This window comes from Pelodiscus sinensis, chromosome 5, assembly GCF_052426305.1.
Source record: "Pelodiscus sinensis isolate ZL-2025 chromosome 5, ASM5242630v1, whole genome shotgun sequence".
Lineage (NCBI taxonomy): Eukaryota > Metazoa > Chordata > Testudines > Trionychidae > Pelodiscus > Pelodiscus sinensis.
Window position 1 is genome coordinate 6,976,417 of NC_143056.1, and position 25,311 is coordinate 7,001,727.

General features: G+C 52.1%; 1 protein-coding gene across 3 annotated transcripts in view; it reads left to right on the forward strand.

Annotated features, from left to right (window-relative positions):
- The window catches only part of FRMD6 (FERM domain containing 6), a 203,478-nt gene that overhangs the window by 95,694 nt on the left and 82,473 nt on the right, over positions 1 to 25,311 (forward strand). For all 3 annotated transcript variants that reach the window (XM_089778277.1, XM_075926188.2, XM_075926191.2), the window contains 2 exons: positions 1,109 to 1,250; positions 5,920 to 5,997. The gene's annotated coding sequence lies outside the window, so the exon portion shown is untranslated. The remainder of the gene's footprint in view (positions 1 to 1,108; positions 1,251 to 5,919; positions 5,998 to 25,311) is intronic.

Below are 25,311 nucleotides of genomic sequence, written 5' to 3' on the forward strand. Positions count from 1 at the left end.
AATCAACCACTGATGGAGCCCCCGTCGACCTCGGTACTCCACCAGGTTGACAGGAGTAAGGGAAGTCAATGGGAGAGTTTCTCCCTTTGACCTCTCACAGTGGGAGTACCCCAGAAAGTCATCCTAAGGTACGTCGACTCCAGCTATGCTATTCTCGTAGCTGAAGTTGCATATCATAAGTCGATTTTCTCCTGTGGCACAGACCTGCCCAAAGTCTCCTGCATGGGACTGAGGGGAAGAAACAGACACAGCGAAACACTGAGACTTCTCAAAGGAGCCAAACTCTATTGCATTTCAATGGGAGTTGGGCATCTCATTTCCCTGGATAATCCTGGATCTCTTGAAATCAGTGGGTAAGCTCTCATTCAGTGGACAGAGGTTCTGGCCCTAAAACATGACAATCCTGAATTAGCAACATCACAACCTCTTCTAGAGCAAAACTCTGGAATGGCAGAGGGTGATGGAGAAACTCCTACAGACATTTCTAACTTCATCAGTTTCAGTTCCTAGAACACTAGAACTGGAAGGGACCTTGAGAGGTCATCAAGTCCAGTCCTCTGCCTTCACGGTAGCACCAAGCACCATCTAGATCAGGGCTACTCAACATGTGGCCTCTGGGCCACATGTGGCCTGCAGCCCGTTTGTTCGTGGCCCACGATGCGGTTTGGGTTTATGCAGGGCTCAACACACGGCCTGCAGGTGGGTTCCTTTGAACATGGCCTCCACTGGGAACACGTTCCACAATGGCGAGTCAATAGAATGGTCTTCTGTTGAGATGTGTTTTAGTAGTTCAGTTCCTGGATTGTCATTGTTCATTACAAGCGCTGTCATACAGGTGGAAATCGGGTAAATATCGCATTTTATTAATATCAGCAGAACTGACTTAAATGTGGATTGTGTGTTGTGTAGTTTTGCCTTAATCTTTGTATTCATGCCCGTCCGTGTGAAAGAAGCTATTTGTATATATTTGCATATATATTTGCATGTACACGCAACCACACTTAAGTTGCGTCCTAGGAGACACTCTCTAAGAAGGGCAGGATGCTCCAATATTCAGGCCAGTAGCCAGGAGCCCTGGTTCAGTTCTTTGGGTATGTCTTCACTACAGGCTGGATCGACAGGCAGCGATCAGTCCAGCAGGGGGCGATAGACACGATAAATTGAGTGCTCTCCCGTCAACTCCGGTACTCTGCCAGAGCGAGAAGAGCAAGCGGAGCCAGCTGTCGACTTACCGCAGTGAAGACACCACAGTAAGCAGACCTAAGTGCCTTGACGTGAGGGATGTTAGTCACATAGCTGAAGTCACGTAACTGAAGTCGACGGCCCATGGGAGTGTATGTGGATGAGGCCTTTGTGCTGGTACAGACTTCCTGTGGGACCCTAGGCAAGTCACTGTGGGACCCAGGCATGGCGGGTATAAGAGGCAGGGGAAGGTTCTGCCTTCCCAATGCGCCAGCCTGGCCCCACCCACATTCCGCTACTGTAGGCATACTGGGGGGCGGAGCCTTGCTGCTCCTGTGTTCTAGGGCCAGGAGGCTGGGTCTGTGCGCTATCCTACCTCCCTGTACTCTGGGGCCGTGGAGGCTGGAGCCACATGCTTTCCTCCCTCCCCATGGTCTGGGGGTGGGGCCTGGTCAAAAGGGGTGGGGCTGCGGGCTTGCCTTCCCCACCCCTACCTTAGAATCATAGGGTATGTCTACACTACCCCGCTAGTTCGAACTAGCAGGGTAATGTAGGCATACCGCACTTGCTAATGAAGCCCGGGATTTGAATTTCCCGGGCTTCATTAGCATAAGCGGGGAGCCGCCATTTTTAAATCCCCGCTGCTTTGAACCCCGTGTAGGGTGGCTACACGGGGCTCGAACTAGGTAGTTCGGACTAGGGTGCCTATTCCGAACTACCGGTACACCTCGTTTCACCTTGTTCGAAGCAGCGGGGATTTAAAAATGGCGGCTCCCCGCTTATGCTAATGAAGCCCGGGAAATTCAAATCCCGCTTCATTAGCAAGTGCGGTATGCCTACATTACCCTCCTAGTTCGAACTAGGAGGGTAGTGTAGACATACCCATAGATCCATAGAGCTGGAAGAGACCTCGGGAGTCATCAAGTCCAGCCCCCTGCCCAAGGCAGGACCAATCCCAAGTAAATCAACCCAGTCAAGCCGAGACTTAAACACCTCTAGGGATGGAGACTCCACCCCCTCCCTAGGGAACCCAGCCCAGTGCTTCACCACCCTCCTAGGGAAATCGTTTTTCCTAATATCCAACCTGGACCTCTCCCACCACAACTTGAGACCATTGCTCCTTGTTCTGCCATCTGTCACTACTGAGAACAGCCTCTCTCCATCCTCTTTGGAACCTCCCTTCAGGAAGTTGAAGGCTGCTATCAAATCCCCCCTCCCTCTTTGCTTCTGCAGACTAAATAGACCCAACTCCCTCAGCCTCTCCTCATAGGTCATGCGCTCCAGCCCCCTCATCATTTTGGTTGCCCTCCGCTGGACCCTCTCCAATGCGTCCACATCCTTTGTGTAGTGGGGGGCCCAGAACTGGACACAATACTCCAGATGTGGCCTCACCAGAGTAGAATAAAGGGGAATAATCACATCTCTGGATCTACTGGCAATGCTCCTCCTAATGCACCCTAATATGGCATTAGCCTTCTTGGCTACAAGGGCGCACTGTTGACTCATATCCAGCTTCTCATCCACTGTAATCCCCAGGTCCTTTTCTGCAGAACTACTACTTAGTTGGTTGGTCCCCAGCCTGTAACAATGCTTGGGATTCTTCCCCTATGGTGGGACAGCTTTTTAAAGATAGGTAGGTGCCCATCTCCCATTGAAATAACTGACTTAAAAATCTGCCCTGTTGACATAGGGGGATAAAAGTACAGCCCTGCTGTACTGAGACGCAGTGCTGAGGGGGCCCGAAGGTCTCTGAGGCTATGTCTAGACTGCAGGCTTCTTTCGGAAGAAGCTTTTCTGGAAGAGATCTTCCGAAAAACCTTCCGTCGAAAGAGAGCGTCTACCGAGCAAAAGCCCAATGAAAAAGTGATGTACTTTTTCGAAAGAGAGCGTCCACATTAATTTGACACTATCTCACATTTCAGCTGTGATTACTGTGGACGGAGTGGTCACCAGGCACCTGTGCTTTTTCCTGGAGGCCTCTTCTTTCGAAAAAACACTCTCTTCCGCGTCCACACATACGCCCTTTTCGGAAAAAGGCTTCTTCCTCATAGAATGAGGTTTACCGCTATCGGTAAAACCTCTCCGTTCTTTTGAGTTTCTGTCAAAAGAACACAAAAGCAGTGTGGACGTAAGAATTGTTTTTCCGGAAAAACGCTATAGTGTAGACATATGCTAAGATAGGTATATCCTTGTCATACATAGTGTTTTCTTCTGCTTAGCCTGCTCCTCAGGGTTTTCCCGTGGGTCATGTTGATTTGGACCAAGGCTATTAAAAATCTTGCAACAGTTCTCAGCACAGATGGGGTAAGAACAGTCTGCTGCCGGAAATACTCTCTTTGTTTTCAGCCAGGCAGGCTCTTCCAGACCGCCTCTGCTAAGCTCCCGCTGTGTTCTACTCACTCCACAGCCGGCTGCATGTCGCTAGCCTTGGAGTCTTTCTTGTCCACCCTCCGTGCAGTGTGTGAAACTTTTATGGTGCATCTACACTGCACCATTATTTTGAAATAACAATGTGAGCGTCTACACAGCAATTCTGCTATTTTGAAATAAATTCGAAATAACGGGCAGCGTATTCCAACTTCTGTAAACCTCATTCCACGAGGAATAACCCCTCTTCCAAAATAGCTATTTCGGAATAGCAATAGTGTGGATGCTCCACTGCTGCTATTTCGAAATCACTCCTCCCTAGAGCCATGCAATTAATTACTCCCCAATGCTTCCGGGGGCTCTAAATCGAGGCAGCGTATCCACATTCGGGGATCCTGCCTCAGTTTCATTTTGAGTCTTCCCTGCAGTGTAGACAGGCTCAGGGCTGCATTATGACTTTTGTGGGCCCCTTCCTCCATAAAAAAAAATATTAAAAATTATTTTTGATATAACTTTAAATACTTCAACATTTTATTTTTTTTCTTTTAGGCAAAATTTAATAGATTTTCGTGGGCCCTAAAAATTTCATTTTTTTCTGATGTGAGAAAAAAATTAAAACATTTTCTTCGACCCTAAAAGTTCATTTTTTTCTTCTGATTTTAAAAGAAATTAAAACGTTTTCGTGGGCCCCTAAAAGTATCGTGGTCCCTAGGCACTGTGCCTACTGTGCCTAATGGATAAGTCGGCCCTGGACACACTATTTCAAAATAAGCTATTTTGGAGTATTTCTTCTGGAATAGCTTATTTCAAAATAAGTGCACAGTGTAGACACACCCTTAGAGAGTCTGTGGGAGGAAAGATGCTACATCCAAAATATGATTGTTACTTATGTAATTAACTATTATTCATAAATCACCAGCTGTCCAGATTATGCTTGGGGGCTCTTTTAGTGTGCACTATTCCAGGGCAGGCATTTCTTCATGGTTCTAAAAGGGTTCACTTCTCCTCAGTGCGGCTTCCTTTTAGCCCTCAGCTCCTACAGCCATTTTGGCTTGGACCCCAGTAAGCAGCTGCGCATGGCAAAGCTCTTTAGCCTTTTGGAAGTGGGCATATCGATAAGACGGCCTGTCCCCCACCCAGTCTGGTCTGGTTTGATGGAGACGTTTGAGGTCCATCGCGTTCTGCCACGCACGCGCTATGTTCCATTTCCCATGGCCGGCCAAAGTCACTACGGCAGAAACAGGCCTGCTGAGCTATAGAGATTGCCGTTCACGCTGGCCTCTGATGGACTCGCGTGTGTATCCTCACGATTAGTTTTCCCTCCCCCACTTTGCCTTATTGATGAACTTGCCTCCTCACACTCCAGCATAAAACCCATGAACAGCATTTGCTGGCACTTTGCGTGTTCCCAGACTTCCTTCCTGTAGCCCCTTTTTGTCCTGGCTCCTGCTTCCTGAAGCCTCAAAGAGAGGCTTGGCCAACCCTCCTACCCCCCTGTTGATTTACAGACTTGCCTGCCCTTGTCCAGGTCCTTCAGGGCAGGGGGCTGGCAGGTGTAGGGGGTACAGGAGTCAGGGCAGGGTTTTGGGGATGTGGGGAATGCAGGAGGCTGGAGGTGGGGGGTGAGAGTGAGGGTGGGGGGGTGAGGAAAGGCTCAGGGTAGGGGATCCCATCCATCCCATCCAGCACTGGCCTTTTCTCTCCCCTACCCCCAGGACTCCCCGGCCGCCAGGGTCTTTTTTCTCCCTCCAGCCCCCTGTGGCCACCAGAGGCCTCCTCCCTCCTCCCCGCCCTCCAGGTGCTGCAGCCACAGGCTGGGAGGAGGAGAAACGTTTTGGAGCAGGGAGGCTATTTACCTGGTGTGCTGGCAGGCAAAGTGGCCATGCCCTGCTGTCCACTCCCTTGGTGGTACAGCTGCCCCAGTGGACACGCTGCGGGAAGCTCTCCCCTGCCGGCTCGCTGCCCCCAGTGGCCACTCTCATAGCACGTCCCTCTGAACAACAGCCCCTCCCTCTGCACGTTATGGAAAACACTCCTTTTCCTGCAGCTTCCGGTTGTCCCGGCACAACCAAACCCTGGCCTTGCTTTACGTTAGGAGACGAGGAAGCTGCCCACCACTCTTATCATTTAGAAGTTCTTCAACAAACGGACTCGCAGACAGACACACAGACAGACAGACGCCCTCTAAAATAGAGAGATAGGCTGGACCTTGTAGGGCTCGCTTGGTCTGGGGAGTTAGCAAAAGTAACTGTGGGAGGGAGACTGGAAACGCGTCACACAAGCCTGTGGAACTGAATAGGAAAGACGGCTCTCCTACCCGGTTCTAAAGGCTGGTTTTAATATGCCATCATTCTGTATTGATTTCCCTAGGACCTTTCCATATGGAGCTGACCTAACGGCCTGCAAGTCAAACTAGCCCAACTAACGGACCCAGATTCGAGGTTGCAGGTATTTTTTTTTAATTGATTTGATCCTTTTCCAAGTTTCCTTACCTAGAGTTCGTCTGCCAAATGTTGTCAAGAAGCGCTTGTTTGTACCAGGCGTTTTCTACCACATCTGGCCCACAGTAAGAAACGATTTTCACGGCGGAGCCCTAAAGGCCTTTTGCTTCACATTTCTTTCTAAGCACATTGGCAACGGTCCAAACGTTTCCTGGTCGTGCCTCTAAGAAGGCTCCGTTGCCCAAGCCACGTAGCGGGAAAACGAGGCCCAGACGGTAACATTCTGAGGATGATGCTGTTGTGTGGGGCATAGCTCGCTTGGCCCCCAAGTCACGCATGTGACAGCTTTTTCAAGCCTTTTCCAGACGTAATTAACTCGATCCCTCGTGGAGAGCATTTCAGTCAACATCAGATTAACTTCCAATATAGACAGATGCCTTCCTGGGATTTCCTGGTATGCTCCTCTGTGCTCTCTGACAGCAAATCCTTGGTGTATTTATTTATAATGCAGAACAGAGCTCTGCAAAAGCAATAGGAAAGCTAATTGCATCTAACCTATTAAACGGGCACGCTTTGTCAGAGCTGGCCTCCCTAATTACGACTCAGGCTTTGTGTACGGAAGGAAGAAGAAAACTGAAGAAATGGTGCTTAGTTAGCTCACCTCACACCAATTCTTCCTTCTATTTTTTCCAGCCATGTGTGGAACAAATTTTGTTACATGCACCAAGGCATGTGCTGATGTGCACCACCAATAGAACACATGCTACCAGCTGTAGGCGCTCTGCTAACCAGCTGGGTGGCATTTGATTTCTCCTGGGTGGCTGCCCAAGCGCTCAGCTTACAGGGAACACTGGTTCATACTGTTTAACCCCATTATACTTCCAATCGATAGCCAGCCATGCTGGTTTGTGAAGCAAAAGCTGATCAATTGCAGCAGAACTATTCAGGACTATACCTCTGTGAAGATGGTCCCCTAGAACAATCAAGACCTAAAAGGCTTAAGGGTCTGCATTCAGTTGGCTGGATGATAAGGACGGGGTGCTTGCTTCCCCAGGGAGGAAGCGGCGTGAGCTTAGCAGAGTACTTTTGATTTCAGTTTGATTAATACAAAAATGAATCGTTCTTATTTCAAGCTGGCCACTCACAAACCAGTGGGAGTTTCGGTGTTGACTGTAGTGGGTCCAGCACTTCCCCCACGGTGATAAGATTTACCAGGGGGTCGGCCGGAAGTCCAGGGTAAAATTCTCCTGGATTTCACTTGTTCTCCGATCACAGTTGTGGGCGGGCCATCCTCCCACGTCCTTCCTCAAGTCTGCGCGGCACGTTAACCAGCAGATGGTCCTGTTGGCTTGCGCGGGATCACATGTGCAGGGACAGTGTGAGCCAGGGTCTCGCAATACAGCCTCGTGGGAGGTTGTCAGCTCCGCAGGCTACTTTCATCCAGTTGTTGGGAGCGTTGTCTTCTCCTCGAAGGGTTCCTGTGTGGTGTGTGGCTGGGGGGATGGAGGCTGAGGACAGGTGTGGTGTCTATAGCAGATCTTCAGTGTTATCTTGACCAAGCTACTCAGATGCGCCATATTCAAGAAAGAGCTAGATTAAGTTCATGGAGGTTAGGTCCATCAGTGGCTATGAGCCAGGATGGGTAGGAATGGTATCCCCTCTGTCTAGAAATGGATGACGGGAGGGATTCCCTATTGTGTTCCCTCCCTCTGGAGCACCTGACATTGGCCACTGTCGGCAGACAGGATACTGGGCTGGATGGATCTTTGGTCTGACCCAGTCTGGCCGTTCTTACGTGCGTGTATATATCTTTATTAATGACCTGGATGAGGGGATGGATTGCACCCTCAGCAAGTTTGCGGATGACACTAAGCTAGGGGGAGAGGTAGATACGTTGGAGGGCAGGGATAGGGTCCAGAGTGACCTAGACAGATTAGAGGATTGGGCCAAAAGAAATCTGATGAGGTTCAACAAGGACAAGTGTAGAGTCCTGCACTTGGGATGGAAAAATCCCCAAGCATTGTTACAGGCTGGAGACCAACAGTCTAAGTAGCAGTTCTGCAGAAAAGGACCTGGGGATTACAGTGGATGAGAAGCTGAATAGGAGTCAACAGGGCGCCCTTGTAGCCAAGAAGGCTAATGGCCTAGTGGGGTGCATTAGGAGGAGCATTGCCAGCAGATCCAGAGAAGTGATTATTCCCCTTTATTTGGCTCTAGTGAGGCCACATCTGGAGTATTGTGTCCAGTTCTGGGCCCCCCATTGTAGAAAGGACGTGGATGCATTGGAGAGGTTCCAGCGGAGGGCGACCAAAATGATGAGGGGGCTGGAGCACATGATCTATGAGGAGAGGCCGATGGATTTAGGTTTGTTTAGTCTTCAGAAGAGAAGAGTGAGGGGGGATTTGAGAGCAGCCTCCAACTTCCTGAAGGGGGTTCCAAAGAGGATGGAGAGAGGCTGATCTCAGTAGTGACAGGGGGCAGAACAAGGAGCAAAGGTCTCAAGTTGCAGTGGGGGAGGTCTAGGTTGGATAGTAGGAAAAACTATCTCACCAGGAGGGTGGGGAAGCACGGGGATGGGTTCCCTAGGGAGGTGATGGTATCTAGAGGTGTTTAAGTCTCGGCTTGACCAAGCCTTGGCTGGGTGATTGAGTTGGGTGGGTTCTGCCTTGGGCAGGGGGCTGGACTCGATGACTCCTGAGGTCTCTTCCAGCCCTGGGGTTCTAGGATTCCGTGTTAGTCTCTAAGGTACGACAGGACCACTCGTTGGTTTTTTAAAGCTCGATTGAAGTGGGAGCATGACTCAGGCGGGTGCTTCGCCCTCCCCCCCCCCGCAGCTCACCCACACGCCAGCCCCTCCAGCTCGCCTCGGGCAGAGTGATTCACCGAGCGGCTCCCCCTCCCTCCTGCCAGGCTTTAATTATACAAGAGCCCGATGAGCAGCACCGCGGTTCCCAGAGCGGCTCCCGCCCGCAGGCCCTGGGAAGAGGCAGGACGCTCCCTTTGCCTTTGGAGCCTCACCGGGCTTCCTGATTCTTCCGTGACGCCGTCACTCTGTGGGGGAGCCATTCCCAGCCGGGCCCTCCCACTTTTCCGGGGGCCCCTGCCCCGTGGATGGGTGCGTTGCCAATGCCTTCCGCCGGAGCTGGCGCTTGCTGGTGGGGAGCCGACCCCGGAGGCTTTTCCACGGGGCGGTGGTGCCCTTTGTAAACCGCAGCTGGGGGGAGCCAGCGAGAGGAGGGGAGCACTCTCTCCCTCCTGCGTTCCTCCGGCCATTGCCCTCTCCCCTCCGGCAGCAGCTCCCCATGCAGAGGGAAGTCGGGGTGGCAGGGACAGAGCGGCACAGGTTACCTGGTCCCATGTTCCCACCTTGTAACGTCCCTGCTTCAGATGTCGGCGTGTGGCCTGATTGAACGTCCCTTTCCTACAAGCCTTTGGACCTCACATGGTCACCGAGGGGTGGAGAGCCACCGGGCCCTGCAGCCCTATCCACAGCCGGCAGGTGGAACAGAAGGCTTATTAGGCAACCAGGACACAGCGTAGAACAGACTTGTTAGCACAGGAACCAGAAGCAGCCAGTACCATCCATCTTGGGGTGAGGGGGGCCCCGAGCCAGGGCTCAGGGCCCCCTCCCTGTATCCCAAGCCAGTTAAGACTCACTCCCACCCCCTCTCCACCTGCAGCCAACCCCACTTCCAGCCTTTGTCCAGCTTCTGGGGCAAAAGGTGTCACCTGGTCACACCCTCACCATGAGCCTGGGCCATTGTGTACACGTGGGGCCGGGGCAGCCTCCCTCAGTGAATCACACCCGCAGTTCCCACCCCTATCTAGATAGTGGTGCAGTGCCCAGGGAAACTGAGGCACGCATGGTCACCACAGTAGAAATCACATGCAACACAGCAAAGTGAACAGAGTGAATCCAGTCCCCACTTCAGCTATGTCTACACCGCGATGCTATTGCGGGACACCGGAGTCTCCCGAAATAGCTCTCTCGCATTTTCGCAGCAAGCCCCTTATTTCGCTATTCCGACCTCCCTGTAAACCTCATTTCACAAGGAATGAGGGATGTTTCAGAAAAGCGTTTTATTTCGAAGTGTGGCGCTGCATAGACAGCGCCAAATGACGAAATGAGCGATTTCGAAATAGCATGGAAATAAGAGACGCCATTTGCCTTGCGCAAACGGTGTAGCTTGTTTCGAGTTCCGGTGCGGCGTAGACGCGCCCTTCGCCACACACACAGCCGACGAGTGGGCTGGTTACCCCTGGAGATCACCACACCTAGAATTGGCCCCAACCCGCAGCCCAAACAGCCAGGCTGGCCTGCCCTGGGGACGGAGGGCTAGAACCCACTGCTCCCAGCCTTCCCATGGCTTCCCTCGACCCCTCCCAGAGCAGTGGCCAGGAGGTCAGCCAGATCTCCAAAGCGGGGTGTGCAGGGAGCTCCCACGTGGCCAACCCCCAGACCGTGTTTTCCCCTGCATTTTGCACCGTGTTCATGGATGGGGATAGAGAGTAGGGTGTGCATCTGGATGGGGGTGCGTTCACACACCCTCCCCGGCGTGTTCTATGCTGAGTGGGCATGTCTGGCGCCATATTCAGTTACCTTCCTTTCTACCACACGGCTCTCCTGTGGCATCCTGCCACGAGCCACTGGCACTTCCAAGAAGACAGGCTGACTTTGCGGTGGAGGCATCCGCCTGCTACATTGATGCCGTCTGCCTGCCGGGACCCTGGGGGCCTACAGAAACGGAAGGCAAGGACCGTGGCTAGCGCAAGCAATCCTGAGACTGCGGCGCCTTGCTGGCTCTCCCGGCAAAGTCTTTTGGAACAGTTCAGTATCGAGGGAGTATTAAGAGGAGCTGGGTTTCCTAACGCCAGGGGTGCAGATCCAGTTACAGCTTTGGGGCCACGTGCAGTACGGTCCTTGAGACACTGGCTTTCTCACTGCGCGTTTGTACAGCGCCGTGCACAAAGGGAGGTGATCCTCGTTGGAGCCCCTACCTCCTACTGGACCACCGTGTGTATGGTTAGCATGGAGTACGTGCCTGACAAAGGCGCGCTGGATTCTCAATTCCGTGTACGGCTGGGGAGCAACCTAGGCTGGTGAGTGGCCCCGCTCCATGTCCGTGGGCTTGCCAGATGGTTGAAACCAGGACGCCCCTCCCTTCCCATGCTCCGGATTTATGCACCTGTCGCTTTTGTAACCCCGGTAGGAAAAAACCGACGTCTCGCGGGCCACATGCAGAACCCTGACAGGCCGCAGGCTGCCCACCACCGATCTAGAGGTGGATGTGACATGGAAATGGGTTTCGCTTTGTCCTTGGCTTCCCCCTGAGCAGGCTCAGAGGAGAGGCCCTGTCTCCCAGCAGGCACGGGCTTAAAAGCCTGCTGCCTCCGCAAGGAAGGAGCTGTTTCCTTAAGCTGGCGATAGAGCACTCGCCGCCAGGCCCGGCCCTAGGGAACGATAAGCAAGGCAGATGCCTTGAGCCCTCTGCTTTCGGGGCCCTGCGCTGCTGAGTATTCACCGCCCAGGCTGGGGCCCCGCTCCCAGCCTCCTGCCTTGGGGCCCCGCGAACCCTTTGGCAGGGCCTGCTCACAGCAGCACCCTGATCCCGGGGGTGGCGGCAGGCTGAGTTGGAAACCTTTGCCCTCTTCCTGGTGGGGGTTAGAGCACCGGGTGGGGCTTGCCAGGCCCAGGTTATAAGCCGGAGGGACAGGACAGCACGGCTCAGAAGGTGAGGGGGGGCCTCTAGCAGACCAGGGGCCGGTTCTGGGGCACTGCGGACTAGGTATGTGTAGGGCTGGGGAGGCAGCCGGGGGGCTGAGGGACATGAACGCCCGCTCGGCAGGGCGCAGGGCGGCTGAGGGCCCAACCCTGACAGGGTCCCCATGGTAGGTAGTTTGTACCAGTCTCTGAGCAATGCAGAGCCATGACTGTAGTGATACCCCACCCCACACACACACCCTGCTAGGAGGGCAGGGTGGGGCCAGCCCAGCGGGGAAGGGGCAAAAAGGCCTGGCAACTGAAAAGGGCCCAGGGCTCCAGCCCCCACTGCTGCTGAAGTAGCGGTGTCGGCCGGAGTGGGTCACAAGCCAGTGTGAGGGGGCATGACCAGGGGTCTCTTTACGCTGCCCAGTCAGGGGCTCAGGCATAGAGCTGCCTGGCTGGGGAGGGACAGAGCAGCGAGTCTCTCCCAGCGGGGAGGGTGGGGACGTGTCCCCAAGAGGCAGTAGCTCGGTCGAGGGAAAGATCTTCCATTGAGCTAGTGCTGTCTGCACCAGGATTTCCGTCGGCTTAACTGCATTGTTGGGGGGGAGGGTTGCATACTCCCTGGGCAGTAGAGATGGGTCACCCTCGCTTTCTGATATAGACCCAGCCCTGGTGAGAGTGGTGGGTACAGCACTCTTAGGGAAGGGTCACCAGCAATGGTCCCTCTAATTTTTAACATCCATGTGCAGAATAAATGTTGTTACGTGCACTGAGGCATGTGCAGATGTGCACCACCATAGACACACATGCTACCGGCTGTGGGTGCTCTGTTAATCAGCTGGGCAGCATTTGAATCCCTCCTGGGTGGCTGCCCAAGCACTCGGCTTACAGGGAACGCATGTTTGGGGCTTGATTTCTGGCATCCCATTTGCCTTGTGGCAAGGAAGTGCAGTGAAAGGTGAACACACACGGCCTGAAAAGTAGCAGCCCTTTCTTGCTCTTCTGCACCTCCTTGTGACAGAGCCACTCCACCTGTGATGATAGGGCTGTGTCTAAAGGCTGATATGCTGATCCTGGAGTAACAATCAGCAAACCAAGAGTGAAAACAGAGACGGGGAAAGAGATTTGCCCCCACCAATTGCTTCCTTCTCTGGGGAGGGTCTGCAGCATTATTCTGCTACCATGCAGGATACATGGTGGGAGGAGAGCAGGGATACAGCTTCTGGGAAAACCCAAGATAAGGTAGGATTTAATTAGAGAGAATTTTTTTTCTGCCAGGTTAAAAATCCTGGAGCTCTGCTGGTATTAGAAGCTTGGAGGGCATTTCTCCGGTGTGCCCTGCGCGGTGTGTGTAGCTCTAAGTTAGAAGCAGCTCTGGATTAGTTAATGACTTGACACAAATCCCAGTCACAGCTGGATCCTAAGATCCACCTCGTCAACCGGCTTCAAACCAGCCACTAAATTTGCATGGGCAGAATAATTGGCATGTGCAGTTACCCAGTTTGCATGCCCACACAGCTATTTGCATAAACCTAAAAAATAACAAACAGTCTTGCAGCACCTTAGAGACTAACAAAAAAAATGTAGACGGTATCATGAGCTTTCGTGGGCACAACCCACTTCTTCAGATTGGCATGTGCAACTCAAGCAGTTGGAAATCAGGCTCCTTCATTAGCACAAACAAATGTTTGGGGGGGGGGGGGTTGCAGTGTAAATGCAGATTTTCCTTTGCATAACTCAGAGGCTGAGGTTATGTGGCTTTTATTCACTTTGTGCCTAAAATAGGCCAAGGAGATGTTGTTTAATCTGCGGAGGGAGGGAAGGATTTGAGTTAGAATAGAGTTGCCCATTATCCAAGTTTTCCCCTGTTCATACCTCTTTGGAGGGGCGGTCGTGAGAAATCTGCAAGATTGCTCTGTACACGTTGCCAGTTTCATGGGCTCAGGATCACGCCTGATGTCCTGGGGGGGTTTTAGGTTCTGGGTTTTTTATACCTGAGGTGTGGTAACCCTAAATTAGGAACCTCAAGTCAGTTAGCTTTTTAACAAAAGAGACAGCTGGTGGAGACACTTAACTTGCTGGCCACTAAAAGTCGTAAATTAAATTTAAATCTCCCCCAAGATTAGCAATGAAGCCAGCAAGCCGAGAAACTTGGCTCGCCAGCTGTCTTATTAAGCAAACCAATCTCTAATGGTCCACAGTGGTGCAATACTTCAAGTGCATTGAATTACTCACGTAATTTAGAGTTAATAGAATAGAATAGATGTGAAGTCCAGGACTTTAACAGGGTTCAAAAAAGAGCTGGATAAATGTATGGAGGTTAGGTCCATCAGTGATGATTAACCAGGATGGGGAGGAACAGTGTCCCTAGCTTCTGTTTGTCTGGAAGTGGACAACAGGAGAGGGATCCCTGTTGTTCACTCCCTCTGGGGCACCTGGCATTGGCCACTGTGGGCAGACAGGATGCTGGGCTGGATGGACCTTTGGTCTGACCTGGTGTGGCCGTTCTTATGTTATATGAAATATTAAACATCAGAAAATCGGTTCTTAGTAATTAGTTCCTACACATTGCTCTATAGAAGAGTGATACCGGTTGTTGCATAGGGACCAACACCAGGGTGCTCCGGGGCTCAAACACCCACCAAAAAAATAGGGATGTGTAGCACCCAGGAGCCACGGTCATAGACAGCCCGTGGCTCTTATGTTTTGGGGAGGTTGGGCAAAAGTGCCAGAAGCTTTCTAGAAGAGGAGGAAGTGTACAGATGTGGTCTCCTCACCTCAAAAAAGATATTTTGGCCTTGGAAAGGGTTCAGAACTAAAATGATTAGGGGTTTGGAACGGGTCCCATATGAGGAGAGGTTAAAGCGACTGGGACTTTTCAGTTTAGAAAAGAGGAGACTGAGGGGGGATATGATAGAGGTATATAAAATCATGAGTGGTGTGGAGAGGGCTGATAAAGAAAAGTTATTTATTAGTTCCCATAATAGAAGAACTAGAGGACACCAAATGAAATTAATGGGGAGCAGGTTTAAAACTAATAAAAGAAAGTTCTTCTTCACACAGCGTGCAGTCAACCTGTGGAACTCCTTGCCAGAGGAGGCTGTGAAGGCTAGGACTATAATAGAGTTTAAAGAGAAGCTAATTTCATGGAGGTTAGGTCCATAAAAGGCTATTAGCCAGGAGATAAAATGGTGTCCTTGGCCTCTGTCTGTCAGAGGCTGGAGAGGGATGGCAGAAGACAAATCGCTTGATCATTGTTTTCGGTCCACCCTCTCTGGGGCATCTGGTGCTGGCCACTGTTGGCAGACAGGATACTGGGCTAGATGGACCTTTGGTCTGACCCAGTATGGCCGTTCTTATGTTTTTATGTTCTTATAAGTGACCACTGCCCTCTCGCTTCATCCTGGGACCCCATTTCCATTTGATCTCCTCCCCCTAAGGCCCCTGCTCTGGCCCAAAGCCCTGTCCCCATTCTGCCTCTTTCTCCAAAGCCCCCCACCTGCTAAGATACCAAAGAGACACATTCAATAACTAGCATATAAATGTAGTATATACAATAACCTCCCCCCAAAAAAACTAAACCAGGCAGAGCTCCCTCCCCTCCCCAAAACACACCTCTTCCAAAGCACCCACCAGCAAAAACAAAAGTCGGCGCCTAACAAAAACCAAACCTAGATGGGAAGGTACCATGGAAAGACACAGACGAGCCTTCTTATGAGACTGAACGGAACAAGTAGACATGAGCTTTTCTCAGGAGGGTTCCCTGTTGTGTTCCCTCTCTCTGGGGCATCTGGTATTGGCCAGTGTGGGCAGACAGGATACTGGGCTGGATGGACCATTGGTCTGACCCAGTGTGGCCATTCTGGTATCTAAAAGGGTGTCATAAGGAGGAGGGAGAAAACTTGTTCATCTTGGCCTCTGAGGATAGAACAAGAAGCAATGGGCTTAAACTGCAGCAAGGGAGGTTTAGGTTGGACATTAGGAAAAAGTTCCTAACTGTCAGGGTGGTTAAACACTGGAATGAATTGCCCAGGGAGGTTGTGGAATCCCCATCTGTGGAGATATTTAAGAGCAGGTTAGATACACATCTATCAGGGATGGTCTAGACAGTGCTTGGTCCTGCCATGAGGGCGGGGGGCTGGACTCGATGACCTCGCGAGGTCCCTTCCAGTCCTGGTATTCTAGGATTCTAGGATTCTTATGAGTGCCCCTGCCCTGAGTGGAGATTTGCTGCTAGCTCCAGTGCGGGTGACAATTCGGCCCAGGCCTGAGGGGTTCTACCAAGGCGTATGCCCCCTCACGCCTCATGTAGGGCCCAAGAGGCTCATGGGAGTTCTGCACGGGAGTGAGTCTCTTTCCACCCAAAGGCCTGATCCTGAAACTGGCCCCATGCACGCAGGCTGCTGGGCAGGCATGAGCCGGGTTGATGGGCCCGAGCCAAAGGCCTCTGAAACTGGCAGAAAGACTGAACGGGCTTTGGGACTAGACCGTGATGCCCTTCCGGCGGCGCCCCAGGTGCTTGGCAGGGCTGAATGTTGCCGCACCGTCCGTACCGCGGCCACGCCGGCGGCGCGTTCCCAGAGCGGCAGGCTCCGTCTGCTAGGTTGCCTCTCCGAGCACTGCGTGGCTGCGAATTAAACACAACTGGCTTGTTGCCATCTCTTTACGGAGGTCTAATCTGGAACAGTCTGGAGGTGGCTCCTGGTACTTAGCCGTTCAATCCCAGCTAATAGAGCCTCATAAGCCATTCACCGCGAATTAACATCCAACAGCTGCTTCATTGCATCTCCGTGCCAAACGGCGCTCAGCCCCTGCCTGCAGCGCCAGGGGGGCGCGTGGCCCAGGCGTCCTCGCGACTAGCTGCGGCTGGAGGGGCCACGGGGAAAACAGCAGCCCTGGCAACGTGCTCCCATGCAGAGCCCCGCGCACAGACTGGAACCGCTAGGCCAGAACGTAGCCTGCTCCCAGGCTACCTACTAGCTATGGGGCAAGCTTCCTTAGACTAGATGGCGCTTGGGCCTGCCATGGGGTCAGAGGCCTGGCCTCTCGAGGGCCCGTCCAGTCTGACGATTCCACTAGCCAAGACCCAGGAGCCAAACAGCTCTCACAGGAGTCGAGGGCCGCTGACCGACAGAAAAATCAGTCGAGGGCCGCACACAAGTGAGAAGCGAAATAAAAAACAAAACCCCACTGAGGCAGCCCCCGACTGAGGAGGAAGACGCTCCCCACATCTCCCTCACACACCACAGCCTTGTGGGGGCTCTGTAGATTTTATGTGCTCCAGCCCTATAGGGGGACAGACGGGGGACTGGAGCACCAGCACATGGCTCCCCAGGGCTGGGGGGGAGCCGTGAGCCTGGGGGGCTGGCTCCAGGCAAGCTGGGAGGCTGCATCCAGCCCACAGGCCTGAGATTCCCCACACCAGCGCTAATGGCTTTATGTTGTTTTATGGGCGCTCGAAGGGGGGACATACATTCTCCCTTGCTGCTTCCAAACCACAGCGATTTCCTGCTGGTTCAGTGACACGGCCTGCGCCCGGCCTCGTAAGATCGATGCTCTGCCCAACGAGGCCCCAGAGAAACACCTCTCTGGATGGGCGTGTGTAAGGGTGTGACGGCGCCTCACGAAAACCCACGGCTCTCGTGCGTCTGCGTGTCAGGGCCAGTTCTGAAGCGCGCGTTAGCCCACGAAGGGGAAGCGAACAGAGCTGTTTGCCCTTTTTTGATAGAGACCAAGAAGCCTCATGCTTCCCAGCTCTGCGTTAGCTTGGAAGTGGCACTACAAACCGTGTCCACAGTCGCTTCTTTGGCTCGTGCGAAATTCAGCCCTTGCTTACGTTAACGTAACTCCACTGACTTCAGTGGGGTTCCTCTGGATTTACAGCCAAGGTCAGGGAGGTCGGGCTCTGTTCCCGAAAGTCTGCGTACTCCACCTGCCTGTTGTGGCAGACAGGCAGGAAGCGGCCGCAGACTTTTATTGTTTATGGAAGTTGCTGTGTATTTTTAGCATGCCTGGAAGTTCTGTGCAATCCACTGACCATAAAATAAACACCAGTTCCTCATCCCAAGGCCGGCGTTTCCAGCAGCACATGGCCACTTGCTCGGGGATGGAAAGTTGATGGCTGTTCAGACGGATGCAGCGTTTTGGGAGGGAACTTGTCCATAGGGGATGAATAGGTAACACTGGTGAAATGCTCTTTGCATCTCGTGTCTCCTCCTATTCGAAGCAGAAGAAATAGTGTAACCCACACACCTCGGCTGTGTCTATACTGAAGCCTTCTTCCGCAAAAACTTATGCAAATGAAGTGCGGAGTAGAATATCACTGCAGTTCATTTGCATAATTAATTAGCAGCAGTTTTGGCACAAAACCTCACTTTTTCAGGAAGAATGGCTCTTGTGCAAGAGGGGGTTTTGCGCACAAAGGAGCTGTCCACACAGCTCCCTTTTGCGCAAAAGCCTCTTGTGCAAAAATGGCTTCTATTTAATTATGCAAATGAAGTGCGGCGATATTCTGCTCCGCGCTTCATTTGCATAAGCTTTTGCGGAAGAAGGCTGAAGTAGAGATGTAGCCCAAGTGTGGTTCACTGTCCCATGCAGTGGCACCTAGACCACAGCAACAGCTAAGATCAAGACACCTCTACAGCATGGGCTGGAAGCTGGCTGGCTTTTAGCTCAGAGGGTAAAGGCTCCTGTACTAAGTTTCAGAAGTCCCAGGTTCAAATCCGCCTGGTAGTGGTTACAAAAGCACGAACGCTCTAGGAAAGACAATGCCGTAAACCTCCAGAGCTAGGTCCTTCACGGATGGTAATCCCATCCCATCAACAGAGCGACACCAGCAGACCAGTTGTCCCCTGTTTTGGTAGCATCCACCATGAGGCAGTGAGGGCTACCTGGGAGGGCAGGTGCCATGACAGGCTGAATGTAGAAAACACAGAAGAACCGGACTTCACTGACTTAGTTTAATGGTCATGTTCAAAACCACCCCTCTCTCTGCTTCCACGTCTCCGTTGTGGTAGCGCCTATAGCCCCAGTCGTGGCTCGTGGCCGTTGTGCTGGCTGGGTGCTATACAACACAGACCAAAGAGATCCAGGCACCGTGTAACAATTGTTTCCAAGAGAGCCGGCCTGCCAGTGTCACCCACACACCGCCTGGGGCGGGTTCGCCGTCCCATGTGGTGGCACTTAGAGAGTTTGCTCTACACCACGCATCTGACGAAGCGGGTCTTTGCCCACGAACGCTTATGCTCCAATAAATCTGTTAGTCCATAAGGTGCTACAGGACTCCTTGTTGCTCTACACCAGTGGTTCCCAACCTTTTTTAAATCGCGGACTGGCGAACCCATTCACAAACGTTTGGCAGACCGGGAACGTTGTATTTGCATATTCATTATGTAAATAATGGCTATGTATATATGCAAATTAAATGTTACCTTTCTGCATAGCCTTGCTCCCCAGAACCGGGCTGTCCCAGCCCCTTTTAACCCCACCTCACACATCTTTTGACCCCACCCCCTCACTCCTCAGAGCCAGGCTGCCCCCTCTAGGGAGCGTGGCTGTTACACGCTCCCTCCTCCTTCGCACTCCCTCCCTCCCCAAGTGCATCTGGAACCCCTATGGGTAGAGGCAGGGGGGAGCGTGGAGCCCTGGCCAGGCTGCCACCTTACCTGGGGTGGGGAGATGCCTCCTGCTCCACCTCCTCCTGCTGCCGCAGCCCCAGTGCTGGGCAAAATCAGCCACCGTCACTGCCGGAGCTGAGCCGCCACGAACAGCCATCTTGAGCTCCGGCAGCCGGTCCGCAGCCCGGTAGTTGGGAACCTCTGCTCTACGCCACAGCATCCGCGGCGAGCCTGCTGGCTCTTAGCTCCTGGGCAGCGGCTCGTGCGCTGAGCTCCAGAGGGTCCCGGGTTTGGTTCCGCCTGCCGGCGTTACAACGGCTCTTGCTGCCAGTCTTACGCCCGGACGTTGGCTGAAGCAGCCTGGTTTTAGCACCGTTTGGGGACTGGTCAGCCCCTGTCTCGTTTGTCCAGGGAGACTGACGACAGTAGGTTGTCCCACCCACCCAGGTCCAAAAGTTAAGAGCCTTGGAGGTTCTGACCTAAAAGGTCTCCTGTGCGGGAGCCGCTTTGCTTTCCCGACAGCATGCCCTGTGCCCAAGGAAAGCTCATCAGGGCAGGAGGCCTTTTTCCCACCACTCCCACTAAATAACTGTTATTCCGTCGGCGGTATTCCTGCCACATGAGCAAAGGTCTTGAATACTGGGCCTTGCTTTATCTGTGCTCTTCAGTCTTCACTGTACCATCAAGTCTGCCTAGCACAGACCAAGTCAGCACCATGGATGTGCTGTTTGTCAGCTGAGCCACTTAGACACCAATAATGCTTAAGGGGCTGGTCCAAAGCCCCCTGAAGACTCATAGACCATCAGGATCATCTAGACCAGTGTTTCTCAACCAGTGGTACGCGTACCCTCAAGTCAACACAACTGAAACTTGGAGAAAACCGCATTTTTGTGCAAAATTTTACAGCGCTTTATTATTTTTGTACTTTTTGCACCCCAAAATGTCATAGCCCACCCAGCTATGATTATGTTGCTTATGCAAATGTGTTGCAATGGTAGAAAAAAATGTGTGTGTCTGAAAACTGTAGGTATGGGGGTTCCTTTTTTTTTTAAGGGGTACTTTATAAAAAAAGGTTGAGTAACGCTGATCTAGTCTGATCTGCACATCCGAGGTCCTCCCCCACCCCCCGCTCCGCTCATAGCCCCTGAGCCTCGTCCTCCAGTCACGATTTCGAGATTTCAAGATACAGACCCTCCATCGTTACGCTAGTTTAACCCTGCAAGAGAGCCGTGCCCCGGGGGCTTTGCTCAGTCCTGAGGTCTCTGCTCAGCGCTTATGGGCCAGAATCTTTTCCTTGTGAGAGTCTTTACCTGCTCCCTTCAGAATTGCCAGGAATGAGGCTGTGTGAGGGGCCAGGGAGTGTGGAGAAAGGGTCCTTGCTAATCGCTGGCACCTGCTTTCTCGGAGCACACGTGGCACTTGTTGAGCCTAGTAAAATACCCTCCTCAGGCCCGCTGATGGGGGGAGGGGCAAAGGAGTCTGCAGACTCAAAGGGGTCCTTTAAATCATCACATGTTCCGGGAGGGTCTCAGGGCTGGGGGCGGTACAGTCTGCCTGGAGAGGTAGGGGAGCTCCAGGCAGTGCGGGCAAAGAGGTGCACTGCTTTCAGGGGTGGTGCAGAGGGCTGGCTGTCCCCAGCTCTGCCCCTTCTGCCTGAGCCTCGCCCTCTTCCTTCCAGGGGTGCGGAGCCACCCCCCTCACACACACCTTGCCCAGGGTCTGGTGGATGCCTCAGACCCTAGTTGCTGCTAGAACATCCAGAAAAATAGCCCATGTCCAGCATAGGGATATATGATGTCCCCACTATAGAAAGGATGTGGACGCATTGGAGAGGGTCCAGCGGAGGGCAACCAAAATGATGAGGGGGCTGGAGCACATGGCCTATGAGGAGAGGCCGAGGGATTTGGGCTTGTTTAGTCTGCAGAAGAAGAGCAGAGCGAGGGGGGATTTGAGAGCAGCCTTCAACTTCCTGAAGGGGGTTCCAAGGAGGATGGAGAGAGGCTGTTCTCAGTGGTGGCAGATGGCAGAATAAGGAGCAATGGGCTCAAGTTGCAGTGGGGAAGGTCTAAGTTGGATATTAGGAAAAACTATTTCCCTAGGAGGGTGGGGAAGCACAGGGCTGGGTTCCCTAGGGAGGGGGTGGAATCTCCCTCCCTAGAGGTGTTTAAGTCTCGACTTGACCAAGCCCTGGCTGGGTTGATTGAGTTGGGATGGGTCCTGCCTTGGGCAGGGGGCTGGATTTGATGACTCCTGAGGTCTCTTCCAGCCCTAGGATTCTATGTTGTGTTTCTCTAAGGACGTGGAGAAAATCGTGCCTCTTGTCAGCCAGTTAAAGGCTTAGTCCTCCTCCCCTGGGGCAATTGGTCAGGATTCCCTAACCACAGCATTGACCAGGTGTAAATGTGCTAGGGCAAATTAACGGGAACCCCAATGACTGGGGATTTGGCTGTGAATAAAGTCCCATAGACAAAATCAGCGCGGTGAGCCGGCTGTGCTGTAGCTCCAGTTAGTGATCCCAAAGGGTTTCCAAAACCCTGGCCAAAATTCTGGCAAAGCCACGTGACCGCAGCAGCTTGCCTGGCCTTGTTTAGGTTGACACAGCAACATGAAAACGGTCAATGACCCACTAGTGAACTGCCCGACACCTCCACAATGAGTCATTGTTCTGGCACAATTCTCTGCTCTCCAAACACGGGGTTTTTTCACCTGCCTTTGGAATGTGGGAGGGTTGACCTTGCGAAGAAAAACTCCCACAGGAAACGTGGGGCCCTCGGTGGCTTTACTACGGAGAGGGCAAACGGTGAGGCGCATTTTTCCATGACGGTTCTGTGGGACCAACATGATGATTTGAAAGTGGAAGGTCGGGGGCAGTTTAAGACAGATTATAGGGGCTGATGAGTCTGCTAAAAAAGTTACTTGCATGCACACGCCAGCATTCCCCCTCATTTTTCCCACCCATGTGGGTAATAAATTGTGCACCGCTGCGTATGTATATGTGCACCAACAATAGAAACACATGTGCTCTGCTAGTCAGCTGGGTGGCACTTCAATCTCTCCTGGGTGGCTACCCAACTGCTCAGCTTACAGGGAACCCTGGTGCTCATGCAAAACACACACACACACACACACACACACACACACACACACACACACACACACACACACACACACACACACACACACACAGTGCTTGTGTTATATATAAACACTGCCATTGGGCAAATTCCGTCCTTACACCCATGCAACAACAGCCACATGTGGGCACACATTTCATTGCAGACCCAAATCCTTCGCTCACTAAAAGCGATGAGGAACAGAAGATGCTGTGTGTTCACCATTTGCTTCGAATACTGAATCAATAAAAGATGTTGCCGTTGCTCCTATCCTTTACAGTCCTCAGCTGTGTACATAACGGCGCTGCGTGGCTTATAAAAGGCGTGACATACTTGCGGGGGATTAGAATCCGTGGAACCCACCTCCTTTTAATGCTGCTGGTTCGCAGTGGATTTGTTTGCTGAGAATTCTGCATTGAAGGGGACACAGAATAAGCTGTCTCTTGCTCTTAATGAGTCTCAAGCTGCAACAGTAAGAGCTGCAACAGTCAGGCAGAAATAAAGAACACCTCAGGATGCAACAAACAGGTTCCCAAACACCAGTCAACCCTGGTGTGCTTAGAATACTGTCCTGGACTCATCCGGAAATCCCAGCGTGGACAGGTAAATAGCAGAGAGGGACAACGGGCAGCTTTTTGGTTCCACTTTATGCTTGAATCTGACCCTGGAAATAGCAACACTGCAACCCAGAAGGCTGGCCTCAGTTACTCAGGCTAAAGAGACAGGCGAGAAGGGACACAGAGCAGGATATAGCATTCTAGGGGGGAGATTTCGGTGGATTTTATGAGCAGTTCTGCAAAACCAACCCAGTTGTTTTTTTAAAGTCAGTGAATATTAGCTACTAGCTTCACAAACCAACCTGGTGGTGGTTGCAAGAGGGAACAAATTAAGTTATAAAGCGCAAACAGTTTCGGGTTGAACAGGGAGAGAAAATCAGGGGAAGGAAAGTCTCCTGGTGAATGCTCTGGACAGAGATTCGGGGTTTGTTACTGGAGTGCATGGAGAGTGAGGTTCTAGGTCTGTGAGGTGCAGGAGGTCAGACTAGATGATCATTGTGGTCCCTTTTGACCTTAAAAATCTCTGAATTCAGGCCCTAGTTCTGCCACTCTCTTCCTGCATGACCTTGGTCAAATCACTTACCCTCTCTGTGCTTTGTTCCCCATCTGTAAAATAGGGATAATACTTTCATGTCGCCTTTGGCTGTCTTGTCTCTTTTACATTGTAAGAGCGCTAGGACAGGGCCTGCTTCTCACTGAGTGTATGAACAGCTGCTGGTAAAATAGGGCCTCGATCGAGGTTGGGGCCTCTAGATTCCCCTGGAATGCTGCTGCTAATAGTGTGTCAAGGCTGTTCTCCACTCTGGCACTCCGAGTGCAGAAGATGAAGGGGGGGGAGGGGCTGCAGCAGACCTTAAATACTTTGCTTGTGTAAGCTCTGCTTACAAAAACTCCCCAGAATCACAGATTCACTGACCTTGGGGGGGCGGAAGCTGCCACCACCAAGTGAAACAAAAGAAAACCCCCTTTTCTTCTCGAACCCAGAAAGGAAGCACTTGGACTCCTTCTAGAGGGGCACCCCCACGCTCCTTTGCCACAAGAGAGTGTGAAAACAAACTGCAGTCTCTGGTAGCTGACCTCGTAGTCTGAGGCACACAGACACGCACACAGACAGACCTCCTGTTTCTTTCCAGGGCACAAGAGTCGAGTCATCGCCTTAAAAAGGTGATTTTATTAACAAAACGAAAAGGTCTACTTGATAAGGCAGATTTGATTGCTACGTGCTACAGAGCAACTGAGTAAAACAAATTAAAACACAGAGAACATCTGTGTATGCTTTATGGCTGTGTCTATACTGGGCCACTTATTCTGGAAAATCAGCCGCTTTTCCGGAATAAGCTGCAAGCTGTCTATACTGGCCCTTGAATTTCCGGAAAAGCAACGACGCTCTACTGTACAAAATCAGCCACTATTCCGGAAAAGCTACGCTGCTCCCGCTCGGGCATAAGTTCTTATTCCGGAACACTGTTCCGGAAAAGGACCAGTGTAGACAGCCCAGTAGTCTTTTCCAGAAAAAAGCCCCGATCGCGAAAATGACGATCAGGGCTCTTTTCCGGAAAAGCGCGTCTACATTGGCCACGGATGCTTTTCCGGAAAAAGGGCTTTTCCGGAAAAGCAGCCTGTCAATGTAGACGCTCCTTTTCCGGAAAAACTTAAAACGGAATAGTATTCCGTTTTAAGCAGTTCCGGAAATTCATGCCAGTGTAGACACAGCCTAAGGGTACGGCTAGACTGCGGGTGGGTTTGGGGATACCTCTTTTGCGGAAGAGCAAGTGCGCTCTTTTGGAAGTCCCTGAGTTCCTCATTCCACAAGGAAGAAGGGGACTTTCGAAAGAGGGGGGTTTCCCGATATTTTGACCCAGTCTAGATGGGCCAAATTTCAGAAAAGCCGCTTCTGACATAAGTATCGGAAAAAGATACGCAAAGTGCAGAACGCATTTTGTGTATCTTTTTCCAATAGATCCTCGCAGACTAGCTGTACCCGTATACAGTGAATGGGAGAGGGAAAGCACAGATTCACACAGAGACGTTTAACCAAACAACCAAAACAAAGAAAAATACCCTGATCATGATTAACTACACATTTTTCAGCTACTCACGATCCGTGCTGATCCGTATTTCAAGGCCCCGTTCACTCCCATGTCGAATATTTCTTGTAGGCATGGTAATTCTGAGTAATGCCTCTGTTCCCTTAACTTAGAATTCTCAAAGGAAGAGCAGACCAGGTATCGATATCCAATTCAAATTTCAAATTTCAGTGCTATATCCCCATTGGTTCTTCTGCTCCCCCCCCCCCCCCCCCGCCCCCCGGCAACGCCCTGGCTAGCT